The sequence below is a fragment of the Moschus berezovskii genome, chromosome 1 (assembly GCF_049115385.1).
Source record: "Moschus berezovskii isolate FMDL1 chromosome 1, NW_MosBer_1.0, whole genome shotgun sequence".
Taxonomy (NCBI): Eukaryota; Metazoa; Chordata; class Mammalia; order Artiodactyla; family Moschidae; genus Moschus; species Moschus berezovskii.
This window is the reverse complement of record NC_142460.1, coordinates 8,110,388-8,130,575: the sequence shown is the minus strand read 5'-3', so window position 1 is coordinate 8,130,575 and position 20,188 is coordinate 8,110,388.

Below are 20,188 nucleotides of genomic sequence, written 5' to 3'. Positions count from 1 at the left end.
GTACCACTTTTCTAGATTCCATATATATGGGATATTTGTTTTTCTCTCTCTGACTTACTTCACTCTGTATAATAGGCTCTAGGTTCATCCACCTCATTAGAACTGACTCAAATGTGTTCTTTTTTATGCCTGAGCAACATTCCATTGCATATAAAAGGTCCCTAACCCTACCTCTTCCCCACTGTGGCAGCTAATAAACTTCTGGCTTGAGTGCAATGGACCAGCATCACACCAAGATGGAAAGCATTGTGTCCGAAGGAGGGCACGGAGTTTGCATCTCCTGTGGCGACACCAACTCCAGCTGATGAATTCTGATGGCTTGGAAGGCTGGGCTAAAAAGGGTAGTAGGAAATCAGAGCTCATCAAGAAGAAAGCACTATGCTCATTAAGAATGCCTCCCATGGAAAAGGGAAAAGAAGGTGTCTCATACATATCACCTACAGAATGACCCTTGGGCAATGGCCACCCAGACCTGTGTTCACATCCTGTCCACATCCTGTGTGACCCTCAGCAAGGAAATTCAACCTTTCTCACCCTTACTTCCGTTACCTGTAAAATGCACAAACTTTCCTCAAAGATCTGTTTTGGAGGTTAAAAAATTAATAATGTTCTATAGCCTGAAAGTTTGTGTTGCCACAAAATTTATGTGTTGAAGACTTTAACACCCAAAGAGGAAGTACTGAGAGGTGGGGCCTCTGGGAAATGATTAGTTTCAGATGATGTCATGAGGGTGGGGCCCCCACAATAGGATTAGTGCCCTTATAAGAAGAAAAGGGGACTCCAATGAGGATACAGAGAAAAGGCCATGGTCTGCAAACCAGGAAGAGGGCCTTCACCAAAACCCACATCTGCCAGCAACTTGATCTTGGAGTTCTCAGCCTCCAGAAGAGAGAGAAATAATATTGTTTAAGCCACTGAGCCTTTGGCATTTTGTCATAACCTCCAGAGCAAACACATACATATAAACCACTTTATCCTTTGCCTTTCTACTCCCTTCAGTTCAGTTCAGTTCAGTTCAGTTCAGTTGCTCAGTCGTGTCCGACTCTCTGCGACCCCATGAATCACAGCACGCCAGGCCTCCCTGTCCATCACCAACTCCCGGAGTTCACTCAAACTCATGTCCACAGAGTCGGTGATGCCATTCAGCCATCTCATTCTCTGTCGTCCCCTTCTCCTCCCGCCCCCAATCCCTCCCAGCATCAGCGTCTTTTCCAGTGAGTCAACTCGTCGCATGAGGTGGCCAAAGTATTGCAGTTTCAGCTTCAGCATCAGTCCTTCCAATGAACACCCAGGATTGATCTCCCTTAGAATGGACTGGTTGGATCTCCTTGAGGTACAAGGGACTCTCAAGAGTCTTCTCCAGCACCACAGTTCAAAAGCATCAATTCTACTCCCTAGTAAGCACTCAACTAGTGTTAGATATTGTTTTTATTTGTTAACACTGCATGCTAACCAATGCACACGTTATTCTTTATTAACAACATATAAACAAAATGTAACAATGACAAAAATCCAATGCACTGAGATAATGCAATTTTGGTGCATTATTCCCAGATGTTAAGACCTGGATGCCTGTTAATTATGAGAGCACAGCAGTGTGTCTCAGCAGTGTAATGAGGTTTGCTTGTGAACAGTGCCAGTGTCTAAAATCTCCTTTTAAATGTGTTTCTAGAATTTTCTCTATTGCTCAGAATTTGTTTGCAACATAAGTTTTCCTGGTCCTCTTCACTTTTGGGTGTGTATGGAGCCAATGGAACTATGATACATGGAATCCACTGATTCTCACCATGTGTGCCCATTGAATCAGCCTCCATAACTCTCCTTAACCTCTGGAGAAAATCAACGGTCTAGGAGGAAATTGTTGTTCCTGGGGCTCTGTTGTCTAAGAAGATGCTTCCTTCCTCCCTTCTGTTTTAATAAAACAGCTGATCTCAAAAGGGGTGGATATGAGTCTAGAGGTTCTTAAGAATTATAACCCCAATCTGGGCTCAGAATAACATGTCTCCTTAATGACTGAGGCTTAGAAGAGCTAAGAAACATGTGAGTTTCTGAAGGACACTGTTATGTCCACCTAGAACATTTTATGAGAATCCTGACAGCGTTTCTCAGATGCAAGTCATAACAAGCAGATGGAGAATCTGGGGTGCTGGTTGGGAACCGTAGCACCCAGCTCTGCTAGCAATTCACACATCCCTGGAGCTGGGTGGGCACACACCCTGCGCTGAGAAACCCAGATCCAGTCACTGGATCTCTGAGCATCAGAACAAGTGACAGAGAGCAGCCAGCGGACATTCACTGTGACTCAGCACAGTGTAAAAGTTTACAGGCTCACCGAGTGTCAGGATGCTAGGGAAGGCCCCATACTAGCTGCAGTGAGGCACCTCTCCTGAAGGGTGGGTGTGAATTCAAATACCTGTAATACTGGGGTATTGGTTTCCCAGGGTGGTCATAACAAATCACACAAACTTGGTGGGTGAAAACAATAAATGTCGATTTTCTCTCAATTCTGGTGGCCAGACATCTGAAATCAAGCTGTCAGCAGCATCTCCTTCCAACGTCTCTAGGGGAGAATCCTTCTCCGCCTCCTCCAGTCTCTGGTGGTTCCTGGCATTCCTTGGCTTGTGGCCACACCACTCCTGTCTCTGCCTCTGACTTCACATGTCTTCTTCCCTATGTCTCTGGGTTCCTTTCTTCTCAAAAGGAAAATTTAAGATCCACTCTATCCAGCATGATCTCAAGATACTTAATTACATCCACCAAGACAGAATTTCCATAAGGTCATCTTCTGAGGTTCTGATTGCACATGAATGTGGGATTATTCACCCCTACCCCAGATGGGGATCCCTGGGCTGGGAAGATCTCCTGGAGGAAAGCATGACAACCCACTCCAGTATTCATACCTGGAGAATCCCATGGACAGAGGAACCTGGTGGGTTACAGTCCATAGGGTCCCAAAGAACCAGACACGATTGAAGCAACTTAGCATGCACACACATTCACCCTGCTACACATGGCCACTGTAAACCCAAACTTCCTCAAGCATCACAGGCAGAGGGATGAGTCTGGCTGAGAACAGGAAAGTCCGTGGACAAAATACTCTTCCAGTAGGTCCTTACAGGGAGGGTGGAATGTTAACTTATAGAGCTGGTAACCATGGCTCTTCTTGGCAGCAGGGAGCTAATCAAAGGCCATGTGGTTTGGGGAAAGGCCTTTGTCTTGAGCTAGAAGACTGGATTTTAATTTCATTCTCTGGCTAACAAACACATGAAAAGATGTTCAACATCATGATCATAATCAGAGAAATGCAAATCAAAACCACAATGAGGTACCATTTCACTCCAGTCAGAATGGCTGCTATCCAAAAGTCTACAAGCAATAAATGTTGGAGAGGGTGTGGAGAGAAGGGAACCCTCTTACACTGTTGGTGGGAATGCAAACCAGTACAGCCACTATGGAGAACAGTGTGGAGATTCCTTAAAAAACTGGAAAAAGAACTGCCATAAGACCCAGCAATCCCACTTCTGGGCATACACACCAAGTAAACCAGAATTGAAAGAGACACATGTACTCCAATGTTCATCGCAGCACTGTTTATAATAGCCAGGACATGGAAGCAACCTAGATGTCCATCTGCAGACGAATGGATAAGAAAGATGTGGTACATTTACACAATGGAGTATTACTCAGCAATTAAAAAGAATACATTTGAATCAGTTCTAATGAGGTGGATGAAAATGGAGCCTATTATACAGAGTGACGTAAGCCAGAAAGAAAAATACCAATACAGTATATTAACGCACATATATGGAATTTAGAAAGATGATAACCCTTTATTCAGTTCAGTTCAGTTCAGTTCAGTTGCTCAGTCGTGTCCGACTCTCTGCAACCCCACGAATCACAGCACGCCAGGCCTCCCTGTCCATCACCAACTCCCGGAGTACACTCAAACTCATGTCCAGAGAGTCGGTGATGCCATCCAGCCATCTCATTCTCCGTCGTCCCCTTCTCCTCCCGCCCCCAACCTTTCCCAGCATCAGTGTCTTTTCCAGTGAGTCAACTCGTCGCATGAGGTGGCCAAAGTATTGCAGTTTCAGCTTCAGCATCAGTCCTTCCAATGAACACCCAGGATCGATCTCCCTTAGAATGGACTGGTTGGATCTCCTTGCAGTCCAAGGGACTCTCAAGGGTCTTCTCCAACACCACAGTTCAAAAGCAAAAGAGACACAGATGTATAGAACAGTCTTTTGGACTCTGTGGGAGAGGGCGAGGGTGGGATGATTTGGGAGAATGGCATTGAAACATGTATATTATCATATGTGCATGATACAGGATGCTCGGGGCTGGTGTACTGGGATGAACAGAGAGGTGGGATGGGGAGGGAGGTGGAAGAGGGGTTCAGGATGTGAAACACATGTACACCCGGGGCAGATTCATGTCAATGTATGGCAGAACCAATACAATAATGTAAAGTAATTAGCCTCCAATTAAAATAAATAAATTAAAATAATAATAATAATTTCATTCTGCTTTACTGACTATGCAGTCTTATCCACACAACCAAATCTAGTATCAGTGTTCTCACTTGTAGAATGGGATATTGGTAGACCCCACCTCTGTTTTTGGTGGTGGGGCTTCCCTAGTGGCTTAGACTGTAAAGAATCTGCCTGTGATACAGAAGACCTGGGTTTGATCCCTGGGTCGGGAAGATCCCCTACAGAAGCGAATGGCTATTCTTGCTTGGAGAATTCCATGGACAGAGAATATCAGTTTTCTCATCTGTAGAGTGGGAGATTCATAGAGCTCATCTCTGTTGTCATGACTAAATAACTTTCTACTTGTAAAACGCTTACTCTGGGGCCTGGCTCATGGGAAACATTGGTGGCTGCCACTCTAATCTTGTTCTTCATCACCCTAGCGGGGTGGGTGGGGGTCGGTCTCTTCTAGTTCCCCATTGCCCTCATCGTTCACGCATGTGGGCTCCTCTGCAAGTATCAGTCACCCCTTCTTTCTTCTCAAGAAACCTCAGCTCTGAGTCACCCCCGGGGCTGCTGTGTCTAGGTGTAAACACTTTCCTCCTATCGCAGTCTAACGCTTCCAGGATCTGAGAACACTGGCCTGTCTGACTCTTCACCCCAGCCTCTGCCAAGGTTTGGATGATGCTTGTGAGCAAAAACATTGTCATGCAACCAAGGCAGCTCCAATCGGGATCAAACTTGACATCCCCGTGGAACTTTAAGAAGCTTCCCTCACGACCCACATCACTGAAAATTCCACTGGACTAAATGCAGAATGGGTGGTGGGTTGGAAACGGAAAGCAGGCTGCTCTGAGTGAGGCTGGTGGGAACAGATGTGTGCCGCCTCTCAAAAGAGCCTGCTTCATCCCATCCCAACCAAGCTTTCCTGCTAACACCCTGTTTAGAACCAAGGCCCTTGGTTGGAAGATGAGACAACCAGGCTTCTTTCCTTCTCTTTTGCTTTCCTTTTAATTAATAGAGTTAATTTTTTTAAGTTTTACATCTACAGAAAAATTGAGCAGCAGACAGTACCAAGAATTTGCTTACACACCCTCCATCCCCACCTCAGAGTTTCCAAATTATTAACATCTTGCATTAAATATGATACATTTATTATTATAACAATATTGATTAAATGATATTGATACTTGATTATCAGCTAAAGTCAAGTCCCTCAGTCGTGTCCGACTCTTTGCAACCCCATGGACTGTAACCTACCAGGTTCCTCCATCCATGGGATTTTCCAGGCAAGAATACTGAAGTGGCTTGCCATTTCTTTCTCCAGGGGATCTTCCTGACCCAGGCATTGAACCCAGGTCTCCCACACTGCAGGCAGACGCTTTACAGTCTGAGCCACCAGGGAAGACCCAAGGGTTATATTAGGACCCTACCTTCTGGCACATTATGTGGGTCTTGACAAAGGTAATGACATGTATCCATCATTAAATGCTGTGTTGTGTTCAGTTGCTCCGTCGTGTGCGACTCTTTGTGACCCTTTAAACTGTAATCCACCAGGTTCCTCTGTCCGTGGGATTTCCCAGGCAAGAATACTGGAGTGGGTTGTCATTTCCTCCTCCAGGGGATCTTCCCAACCCAGGGATTGAACCTTCATGTCCTGCGCCTCCTGAATTGAAGGCAGATTCTTTACCTCTGAGCCACCAGGGAATCCATCATTATAGTATCAGACAGGATGATTTCACTGCCCTGGAAATCCTTTGTGCTCAAGCTGTTCAGCTCTCTCCCCTCTCCAAGCCCATAACCCCTGGCAACCAGTGATCTTTTGCACTGTCTCCATAGTTTTGCCTTTTCTAGAATGTCATGTAGTTGGAATCACACGTATTGGCTTCTTTCACTTGGTAATAAGCATTTAAGATTCCTCAATCTCTTTTCGTGACACGATAGCTCATTTTTTTTTAATCACTGAATGAAACACATTCTTTCCTTATCTTTGTTCTCTTAAGGTAGTAATTTAGACCCACACTCTGTCTTCAGTTTTCAAACAGGGAGAATGATCTCAGACCAACAGAGGAATAACCAGCAGTCAGGGACTCCCCTGTAAGCGCGCACACACCCCCAGCTGTGTACTGAGATGACACAGGAAGTCTCCATAACCTGGTAGGATAAGAATCCAGCCTCGGGCACTCGCCTTCTGAAGCAGAGGAAGTTCATTTCCTGGATGTGCAGGGAGGTCTACAGGCAGAGGCTCTCATGGACTGGTCAAGGGCAATGACTGAGCTTTTTACAAGTTCATGGTGCCCACGTGTGTTACTGAAACAAACTCAAATCCACACTATTGCACAGTAAAGCCAGTCTACTGACACTGGATCTTGGCTAAAGAAAGTGCAGTGTGTATTTCAGGTGCCAAGCAAGGAGTCTGGGTAGCTGGTGCTTAAAAGTCCTTAAAGCCCTGAAGGCTTTCAAGGAAAGATTTTTAAAGACAGGATGAGGGAGAGGGGTTATGGGCCACCTGATCAGCTTATGAACATTCTTCTCATTTGGTGGTGAGGTAATTGGGAGTCACCATCATCAACCTTCTGGTTCCAACCAGTCTGGGGTCTCTGTGCTTGTGGGCAACATGCAGTAAACTTCTTCCACCTGGTGGGGGTTTCAGCATCTGCAAAACAGCTCAAAGGACCTGGCCATGATATTGGCTACATAAAGGTCCTTGACTTTGTTTAATTGCTAAGCTATTATTATTTTGTCTTGCTTGACTTTTTTCCTTTCTGCATTTTCTCACTTCTCTGATTAAATTTACTCTTTGACTAAAGTTTTTCTACAGACAAAAGACACACAGAGGGCACAGGGAAGTTTGTTCTGGGAAGGTCCCATAGGGTCCTGCTCAGTGGTCCCAATCGCATGTGGTCCCAATCACATTGCTACACCTGGAAGTAAGCCACCAGCAGGTACCTCAACATGTTGACATAGGAGGGCAAGACAAAATCAACCACAAAGATGCCTACAAGCTTGGAGTCAAGTGGGAAAGAGGACTTCTATTGTGTGCAAAATGGACCTGTGATATCTTGGGCACCCCTCACTGAATGGACTGCATGAAGTCGGATCAGGACTAGAGTGAAGCCAGTTTGTACCTGGCCACAGGTACAAACTTTTAAAACGCACCAAAAACTCAGGAATCAAGCCAAATCCTATTCTGATGCAATACACTTAAAAATTAAAATGAATGCTGAAAAATTCATGGTGAACAAAATTCGGTTCATTTCGGTTCAGTCTCTCAGTCGTGTCCGACTCTTCGCGACCCTGTGGACAAAATATCAACATTTCAAACAAAGATGGTACCCAGACCGCAGCACTTGCAGAAGCCTGAGGGTGAGTGCCTCACTCTTCCCCTAATCCGGGTCCTCATATGAAGTAACAGGTGTGAACAGGCTCTGAAAATAGCACAGAGCTGCTCAAATGCAAGGTGATACTGCTAGGAGTTTACTATTGCTGCAGAAAATAAGGGTAGTAACAATTCAGAGAAAGGACAGCTGTGTCTGGATGGACCTGGGGGAGTCAAGAAAGTGCCCTGAATCGGAGATGAGCTTTGACAGGCGGGTAGGATCACTGAGGCAGAGGGGAGGCCGCCAGGGGCAGGCAAGCACAGGGCAAAGGGGCAGACACGTGCTGCGGGGGAGGGGACACAGGACATGGGGAGATGTTGTCTTAATTCAAACAGAAAATGAGTCTTAAAAACATGAAAAGATATACAGTGAGAAGGACCAGAGTTTGGGGGTCCTAAAAGTTCCATCAGAGTTCGAGATGGATGCAGTAACTATAGTATCCCAAGCACAGAATTCTCTAATGACAATTGAAAAGCAAGACTAATGAACAGGGACCTCCCTGGCAGTCCAGTGGTTAAGACCTCACCTTCCAACACAGGGGGTTTGGGTTTGATCCCTAGTCCGGGAGCTAAAATCTCGCTTGCCTCGTGGCCAAAAAACCAGAACATAAAACAGAAGCAATATTGTAACAAATTCAGTAAGGACTTTTTAAATAGTCCACATCCAAAAAAAACAATCTTTAAAAAATTGTAAAGAGCTATGAACAGAACCAATCCTGTTGCTGCCTCTAGAGGTATAGGTATAGATAGACTTTTTTCCATCGTAAAAATAATACAAGCTCATTCTATAAATTTGGGGCTTAACTGGTAGTTCAGATGGTAGAGTCTGCCTGCAATGCAGGAGACTGGGGTTCAATCCCTGGATCAGGAAGATCTCCTGGAGAAGGAAATGGCAACCCACTCCAGTATTCTTGCCTGGAAAATCCCATGGATGAAAGAGCCTGGTGACTCCATTCTATAAAATTAGGAAAACACAAAAAAAGAAAAAGAGAAACACTTCCAGAAGTGTGATGTATTCTTTTCCCACATACTCCAGGAAGAGGCAACTCTCTGGGAAGAGATAGTTATGTCTGGAGGGCTAGTGTAACAAACTTAGAAACAGAAAAGTCTCAAAAGCCATGTATATGGAAACATTGACTTTGACATGCAAAGAGCAATGCGTGAGGGGAATAGGTCCTTCCTTTGGGAATTCTCACTCAGGCAAGCTCTAGCATACAAAATTATACTCCAAATCCCTTAGAAACTTCTGTTCAAATAAACCCCTGCCATAGATCAAACACAGTTCTTTTTCTGGCTTGGAAAAAGCAGGATGGCCTTGATGCTTTGGGTCATGATTTTCTTTCCTATTTTCAAACAGCTGTTACCAGCTTGAGGGTCAGAATATTAGGAACATTTTCCTGTCCTTCTGAGACAAGCATCATTCCTGAGTCTCTGAGCTGCACAAAGCGACTATGCCTGGGGATCTTGATAAAATAGGCTGCCAGTGCGCAAGGTTGCTGTCAAGGTTGGTGTTCCTGGTTCCATCTATGGAATCTATTGCTCCCCTTTCTTCTGTAAAGGTTAAGAGTCCTTTCCCAGCACCTATGAAGCATCTCTTGCTATCAACCAATACCAGGAACACCAGTAAAAGAGGCAGACTGGGAAGTCTGCACCAGACGCTTCATTTCCTTCAAGAGAATAGGCAAGATTTGTGCTACAAAGTTCACCCGCCTAACAATGCAGGAGACATAAGAGACGCAGGTCCGATCCCTGGGTCGGGACAGACGATCCCTTGGAGGAGGGCATGACAACCCACTCTGGTATTCTTGCCTGGACAATCCCAAGGACAGTGGAGCCTGGCGGGCTGCAGTCCTTGGGGTCTCAAAGAGTCGGACACAACTGAGCCACCGAGCATGCACGCATGAGTTCATAACAGAAGTGGCAGCTGATAGGTGGTTGTTCACTTACTTAATGCTCATCATTAAAAATGTGATGCACCTTCTAAAACAAGTTACCAACTCTTCACCTTTAATTAACTGAGCATACTCAGAGAGTAAAGAATTCTGCCTACAGTGCAGGAGACCCGGGTTCAATCCTTGGGTTGGGAAGATCCCCTGGAGAAGGGAATGGCAACCCACCGCAGTATTCTTGCCTGGAAAATCCCATGGGCAGAGGAGCCTAGCGTGACTAAGTGACGAATGCTTTCGCTTTTCACTTTCTAATACTTATAATAGTACTTCAGTTCAGTTCAGTCGCTCAGTCATGTCTGACTCTTTGCGACCCCATGGACTACAGCGTTCCAGGCTTCCTTGTCCATCACCAACTCTCGAAGTTTACTCAAACTCATGTCCATCGAGTAGGTGATGCCATCCAACCATCTTATCCTCTGTCGTCCCCTTCTCCTGCCTTCAATCTTTTCCAGCATGAGGGTCTTTTCCATTGAGTCAGCTCTTCACATCAGGTGGCCAAAGTATTGGAGTTTCAGCTTCTAAAAATACTAACCATGAGTTTAGCTTTATTCTAAGTGCTGGACTGCATGATGGCATGGACAACATCTGTGAGAGGACAAAATATGAGAAGCAAGTGTAACAACCCAAGGATAAAGTAATACAGTGATACAGACCAGGGGTCCTGAGGGTGGAAATGCAAGAGCTGGACCACTGCTGGGCAAGGTCACTCAGAGGACTTGGGGGGCCATGCATTGGGCAAAGGACAGCAGAGTTAGTGCTGAGCGGATAAGGTGCAGGGGTCGCAGAGAGCAGTGACCTTTGTTTGCTAGAGGAGTAAGAGCATAAATCTGTATGTGTGTGAGTTGCTACTAAATCTGCTAATGCATTAAGGATGAAAAGGATTTTTCCCAGAAACTCGTCACTTTTCCTGAGAAGATGCAATCTTTTCACAGCATCCCTGTTGAGTGGATTCTGTGGTCCAGCATGCACACAGCATATACTACTCTATAGCACAAAGAAATGGCAGCAGTATCTTCATGCTGCTGAAACACGTAAATTAGATTTTATGCTGTTTGAAGTGTACTTTATCAGATCTAGTGGAGAATAATTTTTTTTTTTAGAATGTAAAGTAAAAGATACAAAAATGAGAAAGCTAAAGATACTCCGCAAAATGTTTGGCAAGGAGAGAGTAGAGAGCAGGAGAAACATATGCCTTACAGAGAAAAGTCGGAAAATACTAAGGTGGCAGCATAACCTGAGACACTCTACCCAAGTCTCTGGAGTTTACAATTTAGTCTTTTAAAATTAAGCCAATTTAGAATATTTAATTTTGCAGCATTGCTTTAATTTCTTTTTTTTTTTTCAACTGCTGGAAAAATCAGAGAGGGAAATTGAAGAGTATGATAATTCTAAAATAAATATTAAGTGGCTGAATAAAAACAAGCCATATTCATCCACTCTAACCTGTGAATTGGTTGAACGTCTACTGTAAACTGTGTGTACTTGTGTGCATATGCACTCACAGAGGCACGCACGCGAGGGTTTCTATCGAGGAATCCTAAATGTACAGACTACAAGATTTCCATTTCGCCAGCTGGGTATAAGCATAATAATGTATGCAAATAATGATAAATTCTCTTGACATACTGCTTCCACTGAGTATCCTTTTGAGACTAGGATGTGAAAATTCTTCTCTCAAATATAATTTCAGAACACTCTTTAATTCTTGGTTCTTTGTCTTTACTATAAAATATCCTTAAAAGTAGGGTTACAGTCTAATTTACCGTGGCTAAAGAAAAAGTCAACCAAAGGAGATAAGATTCCTCTCACTCAGAATTTTATTTACGGACCATGAATGTATGGATAAGTGTTTCCTAAAGTATCTCTCATGCAATTCTAGTGTTGCAATACCCCGTGGGGAAGAAAATATTCCATATTCAAACAAGATGAGAAGGTACCTTATTTTATGTTCCTTTGGGACTTCTCAGGCCCAGTATCACCATATAAGGCATCCTGAAATAGAGCCATCTTTTTAAGATCATTTCTCACACTTACTTGCCCAGAGAAACCCCTGCCTCTTTTTCCCCAAAAAAGCATATTCTGTGGAGTGATGCACACCTACCTCAACCAAAAGATATTCATTATAGATGAGGAGGTCATTACTGTATTTACCATAAATCAGAATTACCCATCTGGAAAGTCTCCTTGAATCCAGCAGTGCTTTCAGCCCCATTGCTAAGGCTGACGAGCAGATACTCATTGCCAGATCCACAACAGGATTAAATCAAGTGTATCTGTTAAGGTTTACCAGAGAAGCAGAACAAGTAAGAGACATATATTAAGATACCTACTGCAAGGAATTGGTTTACGTAGTTGTGGAGGCCAGTCTGAAATATGTAGGGAAAAGCCCTCAAGTGAAGTTCTGTCTTCTTTGACATTCTGTTCCTCAAATCTGAGATGGAATGTTAATGATTATTAATGGATTTTATGTTAAATAATAGGGCTTCCCCAGTGGCTCAGCAGTACAGAATGCACCTGCAATGCAGGAGTTGCAGGAGATGAGCATTCCATTGGATGGAAACCTAGAATTCCACCATTTCTAGGTCAGGAAGACCCCCTTGAGGAGGGCATGGCAACCCGCTCCAGTATTCTTGCCTAGAGAATCCTATGCACAGAGGAGCCTACAGGCTACAGTCCAAAGAGTCACAAAGAGTCAGACACGACTGAAGCGACTGAGCACATGTTAAATCATAAGAAAAGAGAATTAGCCGGTTAATATATAAATGCAAATATATGCCTTAAAAATAGGAAGAAACGCTCATAACTACCACAGTCCTCATTTCTGCAGCTCCTCACATGACCAGATTATCTACGATAATCTTCTTTACTTCAGATCAATTGATTATGAACTTTAATCACATCTACAAAATACCTTCATGGCAACTTCGAGATTGGGGTTTGAGTGAGTAACTAGGGACTGTAGCTTAGCCACGTTGGTGTATCTGAATGACCATTATATTTGCCCAGTGGGTGACCCAACCGTCATCCTTGAGGAGTCTGGACCATTATCAGTCCTGCAAATTTGTATTGGATATTGGGTTTTGTAATTTCCCACTGACTTTAATCACAGAGTATGGCAGTACTATGAGTTGACCTAAAGGATCTCTTGTATTCCAGACATACTCTTCATTAACCCCCTGCGTTCAGTTCAGTTCAGTTCAGTCGCGTCCGACTCTTTGCGACCCCATGAATCACAGCACGCCAGGCCTCCCTGTCCATCACCAACTCCCGGAGTTCACTCAAACTCATGTCCATCAAGTCGGTGATGCCATCCAGCCATCTCATTCTCTGTCGTCCCCTTCTCCTCCCGCCCCCAATCCCTCCCAGCATCAGAGCCTTTTCCAGTGAGTCAACTCGTCACATGAGGTGGCCAAAGTATTGCAGTTTCAGCTTCAGCATCAGTCCTTCCAATGAACACCCAGGATTGGTCTCCTCTAGAATGGACTGGTTGGATCTCCTTGCAGTCCAAGGGCCTCTCAAGAGTCTTCTCCAGCACCACAGTTCAAAAGCATCAATTCTTCGGCGATCAGCTTGTGTAGTAACAGTCAAATTTATCCTCAGTAATTAAAATCAAGTGCCCCAGTTAGTACATTAACCCCCTTCATTGCCTGTTAATTCAGAGGCACGAGATGCCCCGAGTGGTTGATGGCAGTTGTAACTTTCAGTTCAATGCGATCATAGTATCTTGTGGTGGAAGAACTACTTAAAGACCAAGACTTTTAGACTGCTGCTGCTGCTGCTGCTAAGTCACTTCAGTCGTGTCCGACTCTGTGCGACCCCGTAGACGGCAGCCTAGGAGGCTCCCCCATCCCTGGGATTCTCTAGGCAAGAACACTGGAGTGGGTTGCCATTTCCTTCTCCAATGCAGGAAAGTGAAAAGTGAAAGTGAAGTCGCTCAGTCGTGTCTGACTCTTAGAATGAGAGGCCAGGAAGCAAAAATGTTTGCTAGGGGTAATAGTGAGTGAATCTGTGAATCTATAGGAGCAATAACACCGTATATGAGACACTATTTGGAGCACATATTGCATCCTAAAGGACGTCCCAGTTTGGGCAGAATTTCACATAGGGAAGGCAAATCCAGATTAAGCATCTATTCATGTATTTAAAAAAAGTGTTGTCCCTTCCATGATGGAAGTGGTTTGGTGTAATCAATCTGTCACCAGGTAACAGATTGGTTACCCCCACGGAAGTGTGCCATGTTGGGGAATTCACAAGGATCTGATTACTTCTCATATGTTGGGCCTTCATTCATGGCTATAGACACAGTGGCCTTGTGAGTTCCTGATTCATGCCTAACCTCCATCCCTGCCACCGTGGCCACTTTGTCCATGACAGGAGCCCACTGTGCAATGACAGGAGTGGCTGGAAAAAGTGCTGACTGGTATCCGCAGGAAAGATCGCCCTGTCCATTTGATAATCAAAACCTCACTTGACTGAGGTCACCCTTTGGTGAGCATTTACAAAGGGCCCATTCTTTGCCCACTCAAGGATATCTAACCACATACCTTTTCCCAGGCCCCCTTGTCACCAATGTTTTGATCATGTTTGTTCCAGGTCTCTGCCTGTTCAGCCACACTATTGGCCACACCACACGAAGCAGGATGTAATCACACACCTGGCTATTCTCCTTCCAGACACAATGAATCTCCAGGTGTGCTGACTGACATTTACAGCACTCCCGCATATGCCTGCCTTGTATGCATCACCTCCAGTTGACAGTGGAGTCCCGCCACGCACTCCCAGCATGATCGCTCCATGGATCAGACAATAACCGATACGTGACAGACAGCTGAGTCCACATGGTAACTCAGTTACGGAAACGTTAAGGATCCGCACTGTGATTCAACTGTAGGAGCTACCAACAGCTTCAGGCAGAATCCCAACCTGCACTGACCCTTCAGACATGGTCGGATATGCTGGATCACAGGGTCCGAGGGGCAGATCAGCTTGCGCGGTGGCCTGGACCTGTTGCAGAGCCTTCTCTTACTCTGAGCCCCGTTATAAACGAACAGCTTTTCAGGTCGCTCAGCACACGGGCCAGAGCAGCACACCCCAGTGATAACTGTGCTCCCTCTGAAATCCAAAGAGGCCCACTGTGCCTCATTTTAGGTTGTAAGAGGGACCAGATGCAACAATCTGTTCTTCAACTTGGAAAGCATGTCTTGACATGCCTGACCCCACTGAACCCTAGACAATTTCATCAAGGCATAATTCTCCTGAACTTTTTGTGGAACTTATTTCCCAGCTTCTGGCATGTAATCATCTTACCAACAAGTCTATAGCAGTTGCTGCTTCTCTCCTTCTAGGTCCAATCAGCACAAGGTCACCAGGTTAAGGGCTTCCCAGATGCTGCAGTGGTAAAAAGAATCTGCCTGCCAATGCAGAAGATGCAGGTTCGATCCCTGGGTCAGGAAGATCCCCTGGAATGGGGAACGGCAACCCACTCCAGTGTTCTTGCCTGGAGAATTCCAGGGACAAAGGAGCCCGGTGGGCTACAGTCCACAGGGTAGAAGAGTCAGACACAGCTGAACACGCATGCACGCACCAGTTTAAAAAACCAGTGTGATGTATTATAGGAAGGAAGAGTGATCAAGGGCCCTGAAGATTGTATTATGACACTAGACTGCAGAGTTGAGGTTGGATGAGGAAAGTGAATTGCTGGCCTTGCTAGCTGAAATCAAGCTATCGCTGTTAATATGTGATCCATGTTAACAGGCATAGAGAAGAAAATTCTTTCTGAATCATTAGCTGCACACTAGGTGCCAGGGGATGTGCTCATTTGCTCAAGCAACACAACCACATCTGGAACAGCAGCTGCAGTTGGACTTGTAATCTGATTGAGGGATAAACCCATTGTTATTCTCTGAGATACATCTGTCTCCTGCACAAACAGGCAAGCTGGATGGGGAGGTGGCGGAAATCATCACTGCTGTCGTTGTTCTTAGGCAGCCCAGCCATGTCCAGCTCTGCGACCCCGTGGATTGTAGCACGCCAGCCCTCACTGTCTCTCACCACATCCCGAAGTTTGCCCGAGTTCATGCCCACTGCTTCAGTGACGCCGTCCAGCCGTCTCATCCTCTGACACCCTCTACTCTTCTGCCCTCAATATTTCCCAGCATCAGGGGCTTTTCCAATGAGTCGGCTCTTCACATCACGTGGCCAAAACACTGGAGCTTCAGCTTGAGCATCAGTCCTCAGTGCTGGCACCAATATAAGATATTACACTTGATTTACCATTTTGGTGGGTAAAGGCAATTCTAGGGCTACCATTTGACCTTTCCTAACATACATCCTTACTCCAGAGATTGTGCATCCATGTGTGTTCACTTGCTCCAATCATGCCTGACCCTTTGCGACCCTATGGACTGTAGCCTGCCAGGCTCCCCTGTTCATGGGTTTCTCCAAGCAAAAATACTGGAGTGGGTTGCTGTGCCCTCATCCAGCAGATCTTCCCATCCAGGGATTGAACCCATGTCTCCTGGGTCTCCTGCATTGCAGCCAAATTCTTTACTGCTGAGCCACCAGGAAAGCCCCACTCCATAGCTCAGGGAACCCATATGGAGATTCTGCCAGTTTTGGGTTTATCTCTTCCAATTCAGTTTAGTTCAGTTCAGCTCAGTCGCTCAGTCCTGTCAGACTGTTTGTGACACCATGGACTGCAGCACTCCAGGCCTCCCTGTCCATCACCAACTCCCGGAGTTTACTCAAACTCGTGTCCATTGAGTCGGTGATGCCATCCAACCATCTCGTCCTCTGTTGTCCCCTTCTCCTGCCTTCAACTTTTCCCAGAATCAGGGTCTTTTCCAATGAGTCAGTCCTTCACATCAGGTGGCCAAATTATTGAAGTTTCAACTTCAGCATCAGTCCTTCCAATGAATATTCAGGACTGATTTCCTTTACGATGGGCTGGTTGGATCTCCTTGCAGTCCAAAGGACTCTCAAGAGTCTTCTCCAGCACCACATTCCAAAAGAATCAATTCTCCAGTGCTCAGCTTTCTTTATAGTCCAGCTCTCACATCCATACATGACTATTGGAAAAACCATAGCTTTGACTAGATGGACATTTGTTGGTAAAGCAATGTCTCTGCTTTTTAATATGCTGTCTATGTTGGCCATAAGTTTCCTTCCAAGGAGAAAACATCTTTCAATTTCATGGCTGCAGTCACCATCTGCAGTGATTTTGGAGCCCAGAAAGATAGTCTGTCACTGTTTCCACTGTTTCCCCATCTGTTTGCCATGAAGTGATGGGACCAGATGCCATGACCTTAGTTTTCTGAATGTTGAGCTTTAAGCCAACATTTTCAATCTCCTCTTTCACTTTCATCAAGAGACTTTTGAGTTCCTCTTCACTTTCTGCCATAAGGGTGGTGTCATCTGCATATCTGAGGTTATTGATATTTCTCCTGGCAATCTTGATTCCAGCTTGTGCTTCTTCCAGCCCAGCGTTCCTCATGATGTACTCTGCATATAAGTTAAATAAGAAGGGTAACAATAGCCTTGATGTACTTCTTTCCCAATTTGGAATCAGTCTTTTGTTTCATGTCCAGTTCTAACTGTTGTTTCCTGACTTGCATACAGATTTCTCAGGAGGCAGGTAAGATGATCTTGTATTCCCATCTCTTTCAGAATTTTCCACAGTTTGTTGTGATCCACACAGTCAAAAGCTTTGGCATAGTCAATAAAGCAGAAATAGATGCTTTTCTGGATCTCTCTTGCTTTTTTGAGGATCCAACGAATGTTGGCAATTTGATCTCTGATTCCTCTGTCTTTTCTAAAACCAGCTTGAACATCTTGAATTTCACGGTTCACGTATTGCTGAAGCCTGGCTTGGAGAATTTTGAGCATGACTTTACTAGCGTGTGAGATGAGTGCAATTGTGTGGTAGTCTGAGCATTCTTTGGCATTGCCTTTCTTTGGGATTGGAATGAAAACTGACCTTTTCCAGTCCCGTGGCCACTGCTGAGTTTTTCAAATTTGCTGTCATATTGAGTGCAGCACTTTCCCAACATCATCTTTAGGATTTGAAATAGCTCAACTGGAATTCCATCACCTCCACTAGCTTTGTTCATAGTGATGCTTCCTAAGGCCCACTTGACTTCACATTCCAGGATGTCTGGCTCTAGGTGAGTGATCACACCATTGTGATTATCTGGGTCATGATGATCTTCTTTGTATAGTTCTTCGTGTATTCTTGCCACCTCTTCTTAATATCTTCTGCTTCTGTTATGTCCATACCATTTCTGCCCTTTATTGTACCCATCTTAGCATGAAATATTCCCTTAGTATATCTAATTTTTTTGAAGAGATCTCTGGTCTTTCCCATTCTATTGCTTTCCTTTATTTCTTTACATTGATCGCTGAGGAAGGCTTTCTGATCTCTCCTTGCTATTCTTTGGAACTCTGCATCCAAATGTGTATATCCTTCCTTTCCTCCTTTGCCTTTCGCTTCTCTTCTTTTCTCAGCTATTTGTAAGGCCTCCTCAGACAATCATTTTGCCTTTTTGCATTTCTTTTTCTTGGGGATGTTCTTGATCCCTGCCTCCTGTACAATGTCACTAACCTCCATCCATAGTTTTTCAGGCCCTCTGTCTATCAGATCTAATCTCTTGAATCTATTTGTCACTACCACTGCATAAATCATAAGGGATTTGATTCAGGTCATACCTGAATAGTCTGGTGGTTTTCCCTACTTTCTTCAACTTCAAATCTGAATTTGGAAGTAAGAAGTTCATGATCGGAGCCACAGTCAGCTCCCAGTCTTATTTTTGCTGGCTATTTAGAGCTTCTCCATCTTTGGCTGCAAATAATATAATCAATCTGATCTTAGTATTGACCATCTGGTGATGTCCATGTGCAGAGTCTTCTCTTGTGTTGTTGGAAGAGGGTGTTTGCCATGAGCATTCCTCTGCAAAATTCTGTTAGCCTTTCCTCTGCTTCATTCTGTACTCCAAGGCCAAATTTGCCTGTTACTCCAGGTATCTCTTTTTTTTTTTTTTTATTGGAGGCAAATTACCTTACATTAATATATTGGTTGGTTTTGCCATACATTAACACGAATCCGCCCCGGGTGTACATGAGTTCCCTTTCTTGAACCCACCTCCCTCTTCCCCATATCCTCCCTCCAGGTCATCCCCGTGCACCAGCCCCAACCATCCTGTATCATGCGTCGAACCTGGACTGGTGATTCATTTCACATATGATAATATACATGCTACAATGCTGTTCTCCCCAATCATCCCACCTTCACCCACTCCCACAGAGTCCCAAAGACTGTTCTATACACCTATGTCTCTTTCGCAGTCTCGTATACAGGGTTAAGGTTACCATCTTCCTAAATTCTATATATATGCATTAGTATACTGTATTGATATTTTTCTTTCTGGCTTACTTCACTCTGTATAATAGGCTCCAATTTCATCCACCTCATTAGAACTGATTCAAATGCATTCTTTTTGATGGCTGAAAAATACTCCATTGTGTATATGTACCAAAGTTTCTTATCCATTCATCTGCAGATGGACATCTAGGTTGCTTCCATGTCCTGGCTATTATAATCAGTGCTGCAATGAACATTGGAGTACATGTGTCTCTTTCAATTCTGGTTTCCTCGGTGTGTATGCCCAGGAGTGCGATTGCTGGATCATAAGGCAGTGCTATTTCCAGTTTTTTGAGGAATCTCCACACTGTTCTCCATAGTGGCTGTCCTAGTTTGCATTCCCACCAACAGTGTAAGAGGGTTCCCTTCTCTCCACACCCTCTCCAGCATTTATTGCATGTAGACTTTTGGATAGCAGCCATTCTGACTGCTGTGAAATGGTATCTCATTGTGGTTTTGATTTGCATTTCTCTGATTATGAGGGATGTTGAGCATTTTTTCATGTGTTTGTTAGCCATCTTTATGTCTTCTTTGGAGAAATGTCTGTTTAGTTCTTTAGCCCATTTTTTGATTGGGTCACATTTTTCTGGAATTGAGCTGCAGGAGCTGCTTGTATATTTTGGAGATTAATCCTTTATCAGTTGCTTCATTTGCTATTATTTTCTCCCATTCTGAAGGCTGTCTTTTCACCTTGCTTATAGTTTCCTTTGCTGTGCAGAAGCTTTTGATTTTAATTAGGTCCCATTTGTTTATTTTTGCTTTTATTTCCAATATTCTGGGAGGTGGGTCTTGGAGGATCCTGCTGTTATTTATGTCGGAGAGTGTTTTGCCTACTTTCTCCTCTAGGAGTTTTATAGAATCTGGTCTTACATTTAGCTCTCTAATCCATTTTGAGTTTATTTTGGTGTATGGTGTTAGGAAGTGTTCTAGTTTCATTCTTTTACAAGTGGCTGACCAGTTTTCCCAGCACCAC